Raw genomic sequence first — 16,782 nt, 5'->3', positions numbered from 1 at the left:
TGTGTATGACTGTGTGTCAAGTGAAGAGAAGACAGAAGAAATGCTGTAAGTTACTAAAAGGGAGAAATGACTAAGGACTGCAGTTGTCATGGCAGGCTTCCTGGAGGTGGTGGATGTGGGCTGATGTCTGAAGAAAGTTACCGTTTACTGAGATCTCACAGTGAGCCAGGCCTTGTTCTAAATATTAATGTGGATATTTCGTTTAAGTCTCATCATTTTTCAAGGTGAGTGCTGTTGTGATACCCATTTTACAATGAGGAAATGGAGGCAGAGAAATTGGCACAGGGCATCTGCCTGTGGAGTTTGCATAAACAGAGGTGTCATGGTGGCACTTAAGACCCCTTTCGGCTCCAGCAGCATGGGCTCCTCCACATAATGTCTCTGCTTATGCACATTTGAAAGAGGCCTTAGGGAACATCCAGTCTTGATGACCCCGAGGCCACAGAGGATGAGCAGCCTCAGCTTGCAAGGTTAAGTTCTAGAGAGCCGAACGGGAGGCTGTGGTCAGCCTGAATCATGCTCTCTCTGTGGCCAGGGGAAAGGGAACACGTTGGCCAGTCTGGTTGCAGTAGGGTTTGTATCACTGCTGCCAGCTTGATTTACCTGTGGCAGGCAGTCAAGGGTGAGAAGGGAAAGGAAGTGATTGAGAAGAGTGACCTAACTGAAAGCAGAGCAGACCAGGCTGGGGTGTGTCTGGAGGCGGGGCTGGAAGTTACTGTGGTAATCCAGGTGTGAGATCACCTGGATCACCTGAGTTGGCCCTGAGGCTGGAGGGAAGAAGGAATGCATAGATCAGGCAAGAAGACCCATTGAAGACCGGCAGACTAATCAGAAGGAAATGGGTCTTCACTTTTTATCCATTCAAGGCAGATGATTATTAGCATAAGAGGAAAGGAACTTGGAGGATAAAAATGAATGTAAAGAGAAATACAACAAGTAACAAAATCAGCCCAAATGTTCTGGGTTCCTAACTTATGTGAATAATTTCTGAAGCATGTGTGGATGACTAAGTCAGTTTTCAAGGCTCTCCTGAAGACTTTTGTGAATGATTCCTTATCCCCAGGGCTCCATGGACACTGAGGGATAAGGACAACATGCATACCCTTTCCAAAAGATTTTCCGTGTATAGATGAAGAGATCACATTTACTCAGAGCTCTCCATCCATCCCTGGGGGCCGGCATGGCCACTGGTCACTGGGCAGCCTGTCCTAGGGAGGCTTCCTAACTGGAATGCAGTGGTGCCTTCAGAAGAGAAAGAGCTGCCCTTTCTGGCTTAGAGAATTCAACAACTCTTGGCTCAGAAAGGAGATCTTTGGGAAGGTCAGTCTTCCCCAGAGCCTTCTTGCGACATTGCTTAGTTTTCCAGTTAAATCCTAGAGGTAACTGTTAATAAAACCGTTTGTGAAGGGAAAATCCACAGCAGAGGTTACAGCAGGACTCTGAGGGGAGCACGCTGTGATGCAGGTGCGACCCTTATCCTCTGTCTGCACTTCCTTCTCTAGATACTTGAACACGATATACACACATTTCGAATAAGGCGAAAGTGCAGAACAGGATGCTCTGGTCTGTAAGTGCTGGCGTTGCAGCCAAAGCAGGCTTTCTTTTGTGGATTGCTCTGCAAAGAGATGAATCAGGAAAGCCCACTGGCCCCAGGGAATGCACACCCTCCGTGTGAAGGCTGTAGACTGTTACTTAAAGGAGGTAAAATTCTTAGTGCCTAAACTCTTGTGGAAGAAATATGCGTCTTCAGTTTTTAGTAACTTGATTTAATTTCTGATTCAAGTTTTCCTTTTCCTGGGGGTAATGGAACCTTAATAAAAGTCAACCAGCCCCTCGAATGTCCCACCATTGTTTACTCAGCATTGCAGGGATGCTCAGGGAAGCCCGGGATTTTTGCTGCCCTCTGTCTGGGCCCCTACCCTTCCAGAACAGTGAGCTGGTCCTTGGCCCCCCTGGCCTTCAGGTCGCTCTCCCCTTCCTTGGCACGTGCCTGGTAGCTGCTGCTGCTGGCGTGCACTTGATGGTGCCTGGGAATCTGCCTTTCGTGCTTTTGCTGTGTTAGATTACAAAAATCTTGTGGGCTCCTCATGGGCCAGTTGACCCAGATCACTCTACAGGTGTTCTCTCTTGGGCGTGGGAACTCTGGATCTTATGAACTTATGTCAGGTTTTGCAGCCTCCCAGGATCCTACCTGCAACTGGACTTCTCTTTCTTATCTACCTTTCTTCTCTTTCCCTGCAAGCCAGTACATTTTAATCTAGTCCAAGGGTGAGTTCGGGGTGGGCAACTGGGGAGACAAGCACGTCTCTCCTCAAAACTTTCATAAGTCTTGGCTTGAGCATTTATTTGTTCCTCCGAGGGACTACATTTTTGAGACCCAGAAGCCAGGAGATTCAAGATTCTTTCCTTCCTCCTCTACTGAATTATTCCCCTGAGTCAATAAACACAGGATAGCAGAGGTGCTTGAATGGGGTAAGAATAAAGGAAGGAAAGGAAAGGAATTACCAGAAAAAGTAAATAGGGCAATATTTCAAAAAGTAGTATCCTGTCATTGCAAAATATGATGTGTAGGCATCTGATGCCTGTGTGAATGGAAGATTTGTGAAGGCGCTGTGGCAACTTGGAGGCAAAGCTCTTGCACCTCCTATCAGTAGGAGATTGAGATAGTGGGCTGGCTTGATCCTAAAAGAAACCATTTTAGAAAATGTACCTACTGCAAATTTGTTCTCACCTATACCTAGAACACTTGTCTCAAAGCCATACCTGAGAAGGCCCCACACCTACTACCAACTTTATTTATGAATCTATTGAAATATTTGGTGATCTGAAATCTCGTAGGCTTAGTTGTGTTTCTGTTGAATTCTGGGTCTGTACTAATTTGCATGTGTTCTTGTGTGGAAGGTGAGCTGAAGCTTCGATCAGGATTATTAAAAAATAGGTTTAATTATGTAAATGTAGAAAAATATTTATAATATTTAGTATAATATGTTAAGTATATATAGTATTATTACATATGTATATATGCCTGTATTATATGTGTTTTATATGTGTTGTTTCTTTTATTTTAAGGAGAATGATCAGGGCGGGACAAACAACCAAAGTGCAGCAGGTAGTTCTGGTCAGAGTTGAAGGCTTTGCTTTTGGATAGATCACCCTATCAGGCAAAGAGCCAAGTTTTGCAACCTTTTTTTTAAAGAAACTGTCATTTTCACAGAGAGAAAACCAAATCCTGCATTTTTCACAGACAGAAAACCAGATCCTGTGTTTGTATCACTCTAGAAATTGAGTCTAAAGGAACCAAGAGACATTTTTGGAAATCTTATGAGTAAGCCCAGCAAAATTGACCCAGATTTGGCAAAATCTTCACACAAATTTGTGTTCCTTTCAGAATCTCTGTGAACTTTCTACAGCTTGCTATATGCACTGTTTATTTTTTATTTTGATGAAATATACACAACATAAAATTTGCTGCCTTACTGTTTTTAGAGTGAACACTTCAGTGGTCTGTAGTCCCAGTTGCACTGGACACAGTTGAGGCCCTCAGGAGCCATGCGGGGTCAGCGGTGGTGGCATTGGGCGGAGCAGGTGGGCAGCATTTTTATTTGCACAGAGAGCTCTGTGGACAGAGCTGTCTAGAGCCGCATCTTGAATTGACTCCTACTAAGAATTCAGCAGAAACCTAAGCAGGTAGCTGACACTTGAGAGAGAAAGGGTAGAGGATTTGAAAGGGTAGAGGATTTGAAAACGTCCCTTCTCCCACATTCTAGGCTCATTGAGAAGCAAAGCCGCAATACAAATATCTTTAATGAACGAAAACTAAAAATTCTGTCTCAGAAATGAAAATGATTACATTTTTACTCATTTGTGCAGTGTAAGAATCCTTTATAATAAGGTGTACTAATTTTGGAAGTTACAAGAACAAGTGAAATTAAAGTTTTGATTTTATGTTAAAGGAGACGGCTAAATAATCCACATTTTTCTACATTCTGAATTTTGTTAAAGACTATTAATGATGTTATTCAGTGTCTTTTATGTTACATATCTGCTTAATGAATTAAGCACAGAACTTTACCTTGGGAAAAATGTTTGTCTTTCTTGAGAACTGTAATGTCCTTAGAAAGCCATAGGTTTCACTTATTGACCTGACTGCCAGGAAATTCAAAACTCAGTTATGGTTAAGTGCATAATCCCTAGCTGCTTTTACAATTATTGACTCACTTTCCATTTTTCAGTTACCTGACTTCTTTCTTCATTTTTTTTCAAACATTTTCATGTGTATACATATTCTTCAATTGTAGGCTCTAGAGAAGTGTTTTTGGAAGTAGACAAAATATGCATAGTGATGACACATTAGCTGCTGTCTTCATTTGTTGTTTTGTGTTCTTGTGATTTTGCCACTCATAAAAACTAATCTTTGCATAATTTTGGCGTGAAATGTCATTTGGAAGCTCACCGAGTTCCAGAAGCTGCATGCCACCCATTCCGAGGCTGTGACCCTCCACAGCCTGGCCCACTGCTCCTCCCAGCATCCCGCGTGGAGCACGGTGTCCTGTGCAGGCGTTCTGAGAGGGGCTTCACAGCCATGCTGCCTCGCTGGAGCTGGAGCTGCCAAGTGCTAGCTACATGCTAGGTCTTTACTACCTCATGGGCAATTCTTCTTTTTGCCTTATGTATTTTTTTTTTTGCTTGTCTTGAAATCTTTTTTCCTAAAGGTCTTTGGCATCTTCACTGAATTGGGCATTGGGTTGCTGTGTGGAGGCTTTGGGACCACACATGTGCATGGTTCAGTACCTGGAACAGGATGAGCACGGCTGTAAATAAATAACAGGAACAGCAATTTCATAAGGCAGGAGGCACATGAGCCAACGGGAAGCTTGGCTTCTCGTGTCAAAAACATCAACACTTTCTTGGGTGTCCAAGAAATTAATGTTATGTCAAAAATTAAAAGACAAAAATGATAATCAGTACAATAAAGTCCCCATCCTGAAAAATTTCACTGGAGGAAGCACATGTGTTACAATATAACAATCCTTTGTTCATATGGCACTTTTTTATGGCACAACGATCTCACTCGAAAACTCACCTTTTACTTGTAAGGAGCTTATGGTAGCAGGGGAGGCACACGGAGGTCACATGATAGAGACTAAGACCCACGGTCCCCCTGGAGTGGTGACTGCTGTGGCCTCCGGGGACCTTTCTCCTTCTGTGTGTGCAGCTCCAGCCAGGGTATTTGAAGGTAGAACATTCTTTAGGATACAGAATAATGAAACCTTAGGGTTCATTTCAGACTTCCTAGCAGGCTGGGTAGGGGGTATCGTTCTTGGGAAGTTCCTCCTGGCGTCTTTGAAATCATTCGGAAAAACGTTGTCCGGGTGCCTCCAGAGGGTGTTCTTGGCCGATGTTTGTCCTGTGTTCCTCTGACATTGTTCTAAGGGCTCACGGAGAAGGGCGTTATCCTAGTGATCATCCACTTGCTGATTGGGTTGATGGCAATTGTGCCACATTCTCCTCTGTGACCTGGCCCTGAAATTAGCCATTTTCTGGAGATATCCCTTGTGATGGTATTTCCATAATGTAGATGAGTAAACACTGGTCCCCACCAGTCCAATGCAGGCTACAGATACCTCACGTTGGAATGCAGCTCCTTATGTGAGACTAGAATTCTAGAAACTCTTTCCGGGTTTTCTAGGAACCTGTAAAAATGCTGCAGCGTTTTTACAACAGAAGACAGCATAGCGGGAAGCAATACATTTGGAAGACAGATTCCCATGAAGTCAATGCTTATTAAGTGCAATGTGCTCTAGTGTTCTGATGATGCCTAGCCAATGTCAAGGCCAGACACTTTTAAGAAACAGCTAAAATTTGTTTTTAATGCCTTTTCCCACTTCTGTTCTTTTACCCTCTTGGTGTAGGTGTAGTGATTTGGAGAGGGGACAGGCTCAGCGTCAGTATTTCTGCTGCGTCCCTCTATAAACATCTCATGAAGTGGCTGATTTGTGAAAAGAGGATCATCTACCTCCTGCATTCAATCTCATGAGCAGTTGGGAAGAACAGGTGAAGTGAGTCTGTGAAGCACTGTTGCAATCTAAGGCACTGCTCAGACATTGGTTGAGGCTCTAACCCACGGTCCCCCTGGAGTGGTGACTCCTGTGGTCTCCGGGGACCTTTCTCCTTCTGTGTGTGCAGCTCCAGCCAGGGTATTTGAAGGTAGAACATCCTTTAGGATACAGAATAATGAAGCCTCAGGGTTCATTTCAGACTTCCTAGCAGGCTGGATAGGGGGTGTCGTTCTTGGGAAGTTCCTCCTGGTGTCTCTGAAATCATTCAGAAAAATGTTGTCCAGGTGCCTCCAGAGGGTGTTCTTGGCCGATGTTTGTCCTGAGTTCCTCTGACTGCTAGGCTTAAGCGTCTTCCACTCAGAGTTCAATTTCTCACATGCTGGAAGGCAGGACAGCGAGCACTCTGGGAGGGACACCAAGCACTTTGTGCTCCATTCCCTGCACTGTCTGCTCAGGAAACCTCCTCATGCAACCATCTGAGGCCTGGTCCTTAAAGTGGATCCTGTCACGCTGGAGCTGAGCGTTGCCTCAGTCCACACAGCATCTTGGAGATATTTATGGTTTCTGCTCTGAGTGTCTCTTGATGGAATTGTTAGTGGCTGCTGCAATGCAGATAATATGGGAAACTATTGTGGTAACTGTGGCTATTGGCATGGTGGCTTTCCACCTGGGATCCCTGGAGTCTCGGTGCCTGGCAGGGGCAGCGTTGGGAGGAGGAGGAGGCTGAGCTGGTGAGGACCTGAGCCGTTGATCTCTTCTCTCCCACCCCCCATATGCCCTTAATTCAAAGCAGTTTTTAACCTCCTTGCCTTTTGTAAATGATAAAGTTTTGGATGAGATGTTATTCAAAGAAAGATTTTGATGCCAAGGCATGTTGAAAGTCCCTGCAGTGGGGAAGTCAGGGAAAGTTGGTATAACGCTGGGTTATTAACCTTCTTTGGTGCAAGACCTTTTTTGAGATGTGATGAAACTGTTTCTCCAAAAAAAGCTCATACCCCACAATATTGCATCAGGATTGCTGAGGCCATCTGTGCATGTGGCCCACAGCCCCGGTTAGGGATCCCTTGTCAATTGGGAAGTTTATGGGTTGTGGATACAGATAGATACAGATTTAACCCTGCCTCAGACTTCACTCACTTTTTAACCTCAGGGTATCTTAGTAAACCTCTTTACATTCCAGTTTGTTATCTGTAAAACAGGGACAATTGTGTATTTTTGTAAAGATGAGAGAACTTCAAATGTCAAATCAGATGGTAGATGTTAAGTAAATTGTAACTACTAAAAGGCAGTAAAGTGATGATTAAACATTTATTAATACTTCACATATGGTAAACCCATATAATTTTATTAAATCCTCACAATAAATATGGAAGGTAAGTGTTTTTACTCTCTCTTTACAGATGGGAAACTGAGGCCTGGAGAGATTTCATTTCCTGCTCAACATTGTCACAACTTGTCAGAGATGGAGCCTGAGCAAAATCCCAGGTCTGTCTGATTCTGAAGCCTGGACTTTTACAAAACACTGCCTCTCACCGTAGCTATGCTGGGATTCAGCAATTAGGAACATCGGGAGCACTGAGGCTCTCACTAACAGCCCCTCCACTGTGAAGCTGAGACCTTTCACAGGAACCAAAAAGTGATTGATGCTGTGGAGATGGGGCACTGATACTTGCAGGTATGCACACGGCTGGGCAGGTCCCACATGACCGATACATGCCAGAAGCCAACTGGAACAAAGCTGTGAAATGGGAGCATTTCTGAGAAAGAGAATAGCAGCCCCTCCCTGGTGCCAGCCCAGCCCACACAGCTGCGCCTGGCATTCTCCCTAACACAACACATCGCTGAAGAGCAACACCAGACAAGCCACTCATGACCCAATGCAGCAAGACAGACAGATACCGGGTGACTGTGTCTGGACACAGACAACATGCCACGGTCTAGCCACCAATCACAGACACTGGGTGACCGTGTCTGGACACATATGGGACACACCTTGGCCCAACCACCTAACGCTTCCCTGTTATGCCTCCTAGGAGTGACAGCTGCTTCTTTACTTGCATTTTCTTTAAGCACCTGTGCCAGGTGGTTTCACTCCTGAGCCTCCAGCATGGTGTGTCAGGAATACTTCTGTCCAAGAGTCAGGGCTGCTTGTTCAAACCTTTGCTTGGCCATTAATTCCCTGAAAGCTCTTGGATAAGTCATGTCTTGGTCTGTTTTCTGTAGCTATAACAGAAGATGTGAGACTAGGTAATTTATGAAGAAAAAGGCTTAGTTAGCTCACAGTTCTGGAGGCTGCAAAGTTCAAGATCAGGTGGCTGCATCTGGCAAGGGCTTCGTGTGCATCGCAACATGGCAGATGACGTTACTTGGCAAGAGCACACATGAGAGAGGTAAGCAGGTATATGCAAAGAGACAAAACGCAAGGGGTGGCTTTGCTCTGTGACCTCCTGCTCTCTAGATAGCTAATTCAGTCCTACAAGAGTGAGAGTTCACTCTGGAGAAAGAGCATTAATCCCGCCATAAGGGCAGAGCCAGCCCTCTGTTGCAAATGCCTCTTCAATGTCCCACCATCGGTCAGCACTGTTGCATTGGGGGTTTCAATTGGTCTCAGTTTCAATGTTAAGGCATGGTTGAAACAAGTGAGCTCTGAGGCCCTGTGACTCAGTGAGAGAGGATGGGATGGGAAAGGGAAGGAGCCCGGAGGCCACAGGGACATGGCCTTGGGGAGGCAGGCCCTCCCGGTCAATGTGAAGAGAACACAAGGCACCACAGACCATCTGCTGGTGGAAGGCTCCCAGACGCTGGGCAGGGTGCAAGGTGTCAGGACCTTTGGCCTGCTGTCATGTGCCTGTCAGGGAGGGTGGGTACACCTGGCCTAGCTGTACTTGGAGAAACAAGCAGGCTGGGTTCCACGGCTCGTGATCCAACAACCCTGGCCACTTTACAGGCCCTGAAGGAGATATGAAAGCCCAGATGCTGTTTTTATGGGTTTCTGCTGTTGTTGTTTGTGTTTCATAAAATGTTTTAATTGTTTGGTTTTTTATGCAATGTATCCTGAGGCTTTTAAAATTATTTCACAAAGAATATGTGTAGCACTGAATGTGAAACAGACTCATTTACAAAATGTGGGCCGACCACATTAGAGAAGGTGAAAGCTGAGAGCATTACTCTCTGCTGCCTTCGGGCTGCTGCACTGAATAGCAGGTCACCGGCCTCACCAGTGCTGGGGAAGGAGCACATGAAAGGTAGGAGCGCACTTCTCCCCAACCGAGCCTCCTCACCAGTTTTCTCTGAATTTCTCTACTGGTTGGAAAGCAATTTTGTTATTAGAGAAAAAGAAAAGAAACAAAGTCATGGTGGCCCCACCAACCTTATCTCTTTACTCTGGAAATTAATAGCAAAGATGTGCAGTAGCCACGCTGGCAGAGAGAACCTCACCCTAGACTGTCCACTGAAGTCAGGCATGGGGAAGCATGTCAGCATCCAATAAACCTGGTTGGAAACTTCTCAGTTTAAACCACTTCAGAGACTAGCTTGATTTTCCCACCTGATTCTGTCATGTTTTCTGGATGCATGGTCTCCTGGGACACTCCTGCCATGAAAGAACCAGGAGGCTCTCCACTGGACAGTCACCTTAGGAATGGGATAGTCGTGTGTGAAATCTTGACCTGTATAGATGCCCCTTATTGATAAGACGCTCTTTAGTTACCACATTTTGCAAGGGTGGCAGGTTTGCCCTGTTTGATGGCTTGAAACACCAAATCCACATGTGTACCACCATTTTGCATATGGACTGAATTTGGCAAAACTCATGGTGAATTGTCTAAGAGCCTGGACTGACTTGCTTCTTCATTTTTTTGAGACTGATTCTCTCTCTATCGCCCAGGCTAAAGTGCAGTGGCACAGTCTTGGCTCACTGCAACCTCCACCTCCTGGGTTCAAGCAATTCTCATGCCTCAGCCTCCCGAGTAGCTGGGATTACAGGCGCCTGCCACCACGCCCGGCTAATTTTTGTATTTTTAGTAGAGAAGGGGTTTCAGCATGTTGGCCAGGCTAGTCTCGAACTCCTGACCTCAAGTAATCCGCCCACCTCAGTCCCCCAAAGTGCTGGGATTACAGGTGTGAGCTACTGCGCCTGGCCAGATTTGCTTGTTTCTGAGCCAAGGTTACCGCACTGGCTTTGAGTCACATTTGATTGTTATCCCCTGGGTGCCTATTAAACACACCGGTTCCTATGTCCTACTCAAGACCAACTCAAACAGAAGCTTCAGGGTACATACCTGGGGAGCTGGATGTTTAACAAGCACCCCAGAATTCTTCTCATGGGGGAAGTGTGGGAAACCTGGGACATGCTTCAGAGACCAGCGACCTCGCTCTGTGGGCAGAGCAGAGAGCATCCTGGGGCACTCAGCTCATGGCCTCAGCTTTGGAAATGGATGAGCTAGGGTTAAGACCTTCCCTTGGGAGGGCTCAGAACTCAGCGAGCTGTGCCTTAGGATATGAGGCTGCTGTTGGGCTCAACCTGGAACAAGTACAGGTGCTGGCTTAGCTTGATGGGTAAGAACAGGATTTGCAGATGGGGGGCTCCCTGTCTTGTTAGCATTTTCAGTCTTTTGGCTGTGTCAGTAAGCTCAGGACAGGGCAAGGGCTTCTGGAAGACAAATGAGGACAGTGAGATTGGGCTGTTCTGTAACATTTATTCGGGTCCCTGGCAGAAGCCTCATGGAACCTCAGCTGGACAGGAGGTGACACTTTTCCAGATGACAGCTCTTGTGCTAATGTCTCAGGTCTGCTCAGGGCTGATGGGTGCTCTGTGCACACAGCAGACCCTGCCAGAAGCTGAAAGTTTGGGAATCGCAGAAAGGGGTGGTGAGCTGTTCTTTTGGTTTTGTGATCACGTTTACCAGTAGTCTGGCCAGGCCTCTGGCTCATGGTTAGTGTTTTCATTTATAAAATGCCCACCTCCCTCCCAGAGAAAGTGAGAGAAGTCATTCACAAAATGATTTGAAACTGCTTTCCAAGGAGCGGCCACTGTGGAATTGCTTCATAATAGTGAAAGTTTTCACTTGAGTGGGTATTGAAAACAACGGGTTGACCTTCCAGAAAAGGAAAACACTCCTAATTTACTACAAATAGAAACAAATACGTTGTTAGTTTGTAGTTGTCAGGTCACTTGCTTGCAGCAGGACCAAGATTGACGCCATGAAATAGCCATTAATTCATCTCACCAACTGCTCAGGTTCGGCCAAGTTTGGAACAATTCCTGCCAGATGCCTTGCTACCACCACCCAACATTGAAGTGGGCATAGCTGTGCCCGCCACCCAACGTTCTGAACCATGGGCTTGACATAAAGTGGGCATAGCTGTGCGTGTCCCTTACTTAGTTCTACAATAAGAAACTCTTTAGTTACCACATTTTGCAAGGGTCCTACCTGGAGCCGTCATCCATGGAATGGTTACATTGGGAGAATGTATAGGAAGCCAGTGTTTTCTAAGTTAGAATTAATTACCATGCTTGTCCTTGGACAGATGGGAGCCCTGGTCATTTCTCACTTTTGTGTATCACCTTGCAAAGTACCCTCCATTGCCTGCTTGGGGCCTCATAATAACTCCATAAACTGTGCAGGTATTATTGCCTCCATCTTATAGATGATAAAACTGAGGCCAGAATGTCAAATAACTAGGTAAACAATACAGGATTCTAAATGTGGGGGCATGGCTTGAGCCTCCAGAGCCTGAGTCTAAGCCAGAGTGTTTCCACCAAACTGTGCCATCTTCATACACTGATTTCTCTAGGTATTTGGCCAGGTATTTTTCTGGCCAACAAATGAAAATTAATGTAGTCTCTGAGAGAGGGACTATGGTAAGGAACTAAATGGTCTTGCCTGGCTTCTTTAGGCTTAAATCTTTTACTAGAAGGAATATGTTTTATTATTTGTTATTGTCAAAATGATAAATAAAAGTGCTCGATTGCAGTGAACATCAGTAAGTAACTGAATTGATGTTGTATAATTATTAAATGTTTAAAATATGCTAGTGGCAATAGTGACACTGATAATATTGATGTGTCGTGTTCTGAAGGCACTCACTTTAATGTTTATATATCCCCAATACATAATCGATTAAGTAAGCAAGCATCGGGTCCTAAGCATTTTTCTAATTTATTAGTAAAGAAGTACTCTGCTAAATGGGATAAAGTGCTAGTTTAGAATTATGGGATTTCAGAGTTTTCTCTGTAACTACTTGCCCTATTGTGTTGAGTCTTACTCTTTTGTTCTAGATGACTTTCTTTATTCATAAAATGGTAGTCAGGCCTTTGTATACTGCCAAAAATATGTCTACCCCACACTTAGATTTATTCCAAAGAATAATTGCACATAGATTGTGCACCTATTATAATTACTGTTTATCCAGCACACCTAATTTTGCCTTTGTCCTGGCTTGTTGAGGACACTGTTGTCTTAACCAATGCATCTTCGAGAGGAACCTTGTGGCTTCTGCCATGACCAGACATGGGTTTCTTGTTCCTCACATGTGAACACTGCAGTCTCAGGGTTGCCAGGACGCTTCCGAGGATGCCATCTTCTATTTTTTAGTGGTTACATTTTTCAAAATATAGATTGAGATGCTGTTTCCCATTTTGGGGGTGGCTGGCTTCCTTATTCCTGGGATGTGCATGGTAAAGTGAGTTTCTGAATGGGTCGATGAGCTTGCTCACCAGCCAGAGTTAATTTAGACGCCAACTCTCCCTTCTAAACAGAGCCAGGGCCCATATACAAGTCAAATCTGCTATTTTTCTTTGGGCAATGATTTATTTCCCTCTTAAATTGGCTGGACCAGTTAGTTTTTTATTTTTATTAAGTCACACTATTCTTAAATGAAACTATTGATTTAAAGTCAGCTTAGTGAGGATTTAATTTGTTTTCAGGGGATTAGAGCAGGTAGCATGGGATAATTTTACAATGAAGTAGAGCAGAAGCGTTCCTTCACAGTGCCTCGCCTTTTTTTTTTTTCTTGCCAGGCTGCACAGACATTACAAATTTTCAAGTAAATTGTGGAAATACATTCATAAATCAGTCCTAATTCGTCTGCCCGCTTAAGGGTGATTCAAAGGGGAGTTCATTCCTGACCTTGTCCCATGTCCTTCTGATAGGCCACGTGTCTAGGGCTAAAACATGCATACCTGTGCATGTACACGAACACACACACACACACACACACCAGATTCCTTTCCTCCTTTCCTCTCTAAGGTCCATGTAAAATTCTTTTTCGTCACCCTTCCTCCCTTCATACAGTATTGCCTCTGTTCACGCAACGTTTTCTTTCCCTAGCATGTGGAAGGGGTGAAGGGTGCAGGGCCTGTGGGGACTGCCTAGCTTGTGTCCCCTTGGGGTCCCCCTGGTTTCTCTGCACCCAGTGCACCCTCTCCCTGCTTTCCCCCATGCTCCAGCATCCTCTTTCCTGGTCAGCATCCCTCTGACCTTCCAGGAAGTTGGGTGGCAGGTCTGGGCGCCAATGGAGGGAGGGCAGGTGGGGAAGTGAATGTGATCAGCTCTCATGATGGTTTAAAAATCAACAGAGTGAAACTGTCCAAACACAGCTAGGGAAGGTTTTCTGTTGTTTGTTTTAAAAAGTAGAGTCTTCTCATTGCCAGTTGTTATCTCTGAGCTCAGCTGTCACTATCCATTTCAAAAGGAGCCGTTTCTTTCTATTGAAATCAAATAGAGTCAGAGCCATTTTCAGATTAATGGTCCTTGGTCTAGAGGTTTCAAAACCATTTTGGTCAATCATTCTGAGTGTCTCCATTGTCCGCAACCCCCTCCCACTGGGGTAGCTGGGGCTGAGTCTTGCCAAGCATCAGGTGACTAAGTCCATCTGGAGAATCTGCTACTGCCAAAGAGGCTGGACCAGCATCCCACCTACTGGGCTCCCCACCAGCAGCAACACAGGTGTCCACCGCCTTTCCTTTCACAAGTAAGTCTTGACTTCCTGAACAGTCGGCTTCACGCCTCACGCACTGGAACTGGAAGGCAGGGCAGGCTTTTCTCTGGAACCCGGGGTGTCACTGGGAGTCCTCTGCTAAACAGCTGTGAGTGTGGGGGATGAAGGGAGACAGGGTGTAGGTAGCAGAGACATCAGGTGTTTTTTGGGATTTGGACTTTCTGTTTCCTTCCTTCCTTCCTTCCTCTCTCTCTGTTCGTTCGTTCGTTCTTCCTTCCTTTCCTTCCTTCCTTCCCTTTCTTTCCTTCCTTCCTTCCTTCCTTCCTTCCTTCCTTCCTTCTTTCTTTTCTTTCTTTTAAGGAGTTGCATTGTTATTGCCCAGGCTGGACTGCAATGGTGTGATCTTGGCTCGCTGCAACCTCTGCCCTCCGTCTCCCAGGTTCAAGTGATTCTCCTGCCTCAGCCTCCCGAGTAGCTATTACAGACATGTGCCACCATGCCCGACTAATTTTGTATTTTTAGTAGGGATGGAGTTTCTCCATGTTGATCAGGCTGTCCTTTAACTCCCGACCTCAAGTGACCCACCCACCTCAGCTTCCCAAAGTGCTGGGATTACAGGTGTGAGCCACCGTGCCTGGTGGGATTTGGACTTTCCATAGCACTCAGTTTGATTGCAGAGAGCAGGTGAATTGCCAAGACCTTCCTGTGGCCATGGAGTGCAGCAGCAGGTGTGTGTGGCTGGCCAGCCTGTAGGACCAGAAGGAGACTTGAGGATGGGGTCACGAATGCTCCACCGCATGGAGGATGGGTGAGCTCAGGTCTGCCTGTTCTTGGTGTGAATGACTCACAAGAAGACTTGCCTAGAGAAATTCAAGGGACCAACCATACCATAAGAGAATACAAATGGCACAGAGCAGTAGGCATCATGGCATGAGGTACCGGAACTGTGCAAGGATTACACAAGCATTAAAAATGCAGAATGGATTATAAGAAAAATGCTATTTATTTTCTGAATAGTCAGAGGAAAGTGTGTACGTAAAGGTGTCACGAGAAGCATAGCGAAACTGAACTGAAATGTTAAGAGTAACAACACAGGAAAGAGCAGCAGCAGCAGAGATGGGAAACCTACAGGAGAAAGGCCCGAGAACTCTGAACGAGCACGGTTCCAGGGAATTCCAGTGAGGGAAGGCGAGGCCAGGGTTGGTAAGTACAAAGAGGAAACCCAGATAGTTGTAACAAGAAAATTGGGCATCTACCTACCTGTGTTTCAAACAAGACATCAACACTTTAATTGAGGAGGATCTTGTAAGCTGAACCCTTCAAAAAAAAAAGAGCAATAAAAATCAAAATAAACCCTTATAATGTATATCAATGAGATATATATATATACATAAGAATTGTTCATTAAATAAGTTTATGGATCATTGGTAGATCATTTATAATCAATTTCTTTTTTTTCAAATTTCATTAAGAAACCTCAGTCAGGAACTGAAAAGGTAGAACAATATAAATCTTATGCAGTAATGTTACTCTTAAATTTACCAAATTCTGAACATTTGAATTAATAATTAGGTGAGGATTAGTGTCATTAGCTTTATTAATCCTGAGCCCTAAGCCATCAGGTATCCAACTGAAGCTAAAACAGGGCATGATCCCAATGTGCCCTTAGTGAATTTCACGTTCACTAAAAGAAGGGAAGAATGTTGTGTTAAGGAATTCTCATGATCACTTTTGTTTGTTTAAGAAGGATGCTGTAATTGGTGAGTGGGTCTTTCTAATAAATTTTAAGCACTAAACATGCCCACAAGATCAGTGGCTTCTAGGGACTTTGGTGGATGGAACAGTGTGGTAGATTAGCCACAAAGGGATATAACAGGGATGATAGAATGTTCTCTATCTGGATTCTGGTGGTAGTTCCATGACAATCTGCATTTATCAAAGTTGATAATTGTCAAATGATGCCTCTGTAAACCCAACTTCAAATGTGAAACAAAAGGAAATAATGAAGCCTCTTAATTTACCTTAGGAATTTCTGTTAACTCCACTATTTTCTTACAGTTAAGAAATGGGCTAATTTTTTGATAAGTTTATGCAGTTTTCCCCAAACTACATCTCCTCCTGTCAGGAGTGTGTTTCCTATTACCAATAAAACAATAGTCAACTCACTAAATGACTTCCATTAGAAGGTTTCCATTCCTGTAAATCTCCAGGGATATCTTCACCATTACTTTGCAAATTAAAAGAATGAAGTGGATGTAATGACTTTGAAAAGACAGAAGCCTTAAATAACTGGGAATTTTATAAAAGTGAAGACTTCAGGAGAACTAAAGCACTGCAATTTGTAGGTGTATTGTCTTTTTTCTTTTTTTAAATCATTAAGTTTTCAAGTTTTAACACACTTTAATTCTGTAATCATTTCTGGAATTTACCTTTATTTATAAAACTACTTTTAAAAACTGTAAAAAACAAATGAACCTATGTATAGCATTTTTCAGGCTACAAAGTGTTTTTATATTCATTATTCATTTGATTTTCTCCAACATCTCCTATGATGGGTCTAGAGTCTTCTTCTAATTTTATAGAACAGGAAGCAGGAGTGCAAGCATATTAAGAGTTTTCCCAATTAACAAGTAGCAGGGCAAATATTGAAACCCAGATTCTTCAATAGCAAATCCCAAGCACCTGCTCTTTTTTTTTTTTGACAGAGTATGACTCTGTTACCAGGCTGGAGTGCAGTGGTGCAATGTCGGCTCGCTGCAACCTCCGACTCCCTGGTTCAAGT

Source organism: Pongo pygmaeus, chromosome 17, assembly GCF_028885625.2.
Source record: "Pongo pygmaeus isolate AG05252 chromosome 17, NHGRI_mPonPyg2-v2.0_pri, whole genome shotgun sequence".
NCBI classification, from domain to species: domain Eukaryota; kingdom Metazoa; phylum Chordata; class Mammalia; order Primates; family Hominidae; genus Pongo; species Pongo pygmaeus.
The sequence above is the reverse complement of the archived record's forward strand: the minus strand, read 5'-3'. Positions refer to the sequence as shown.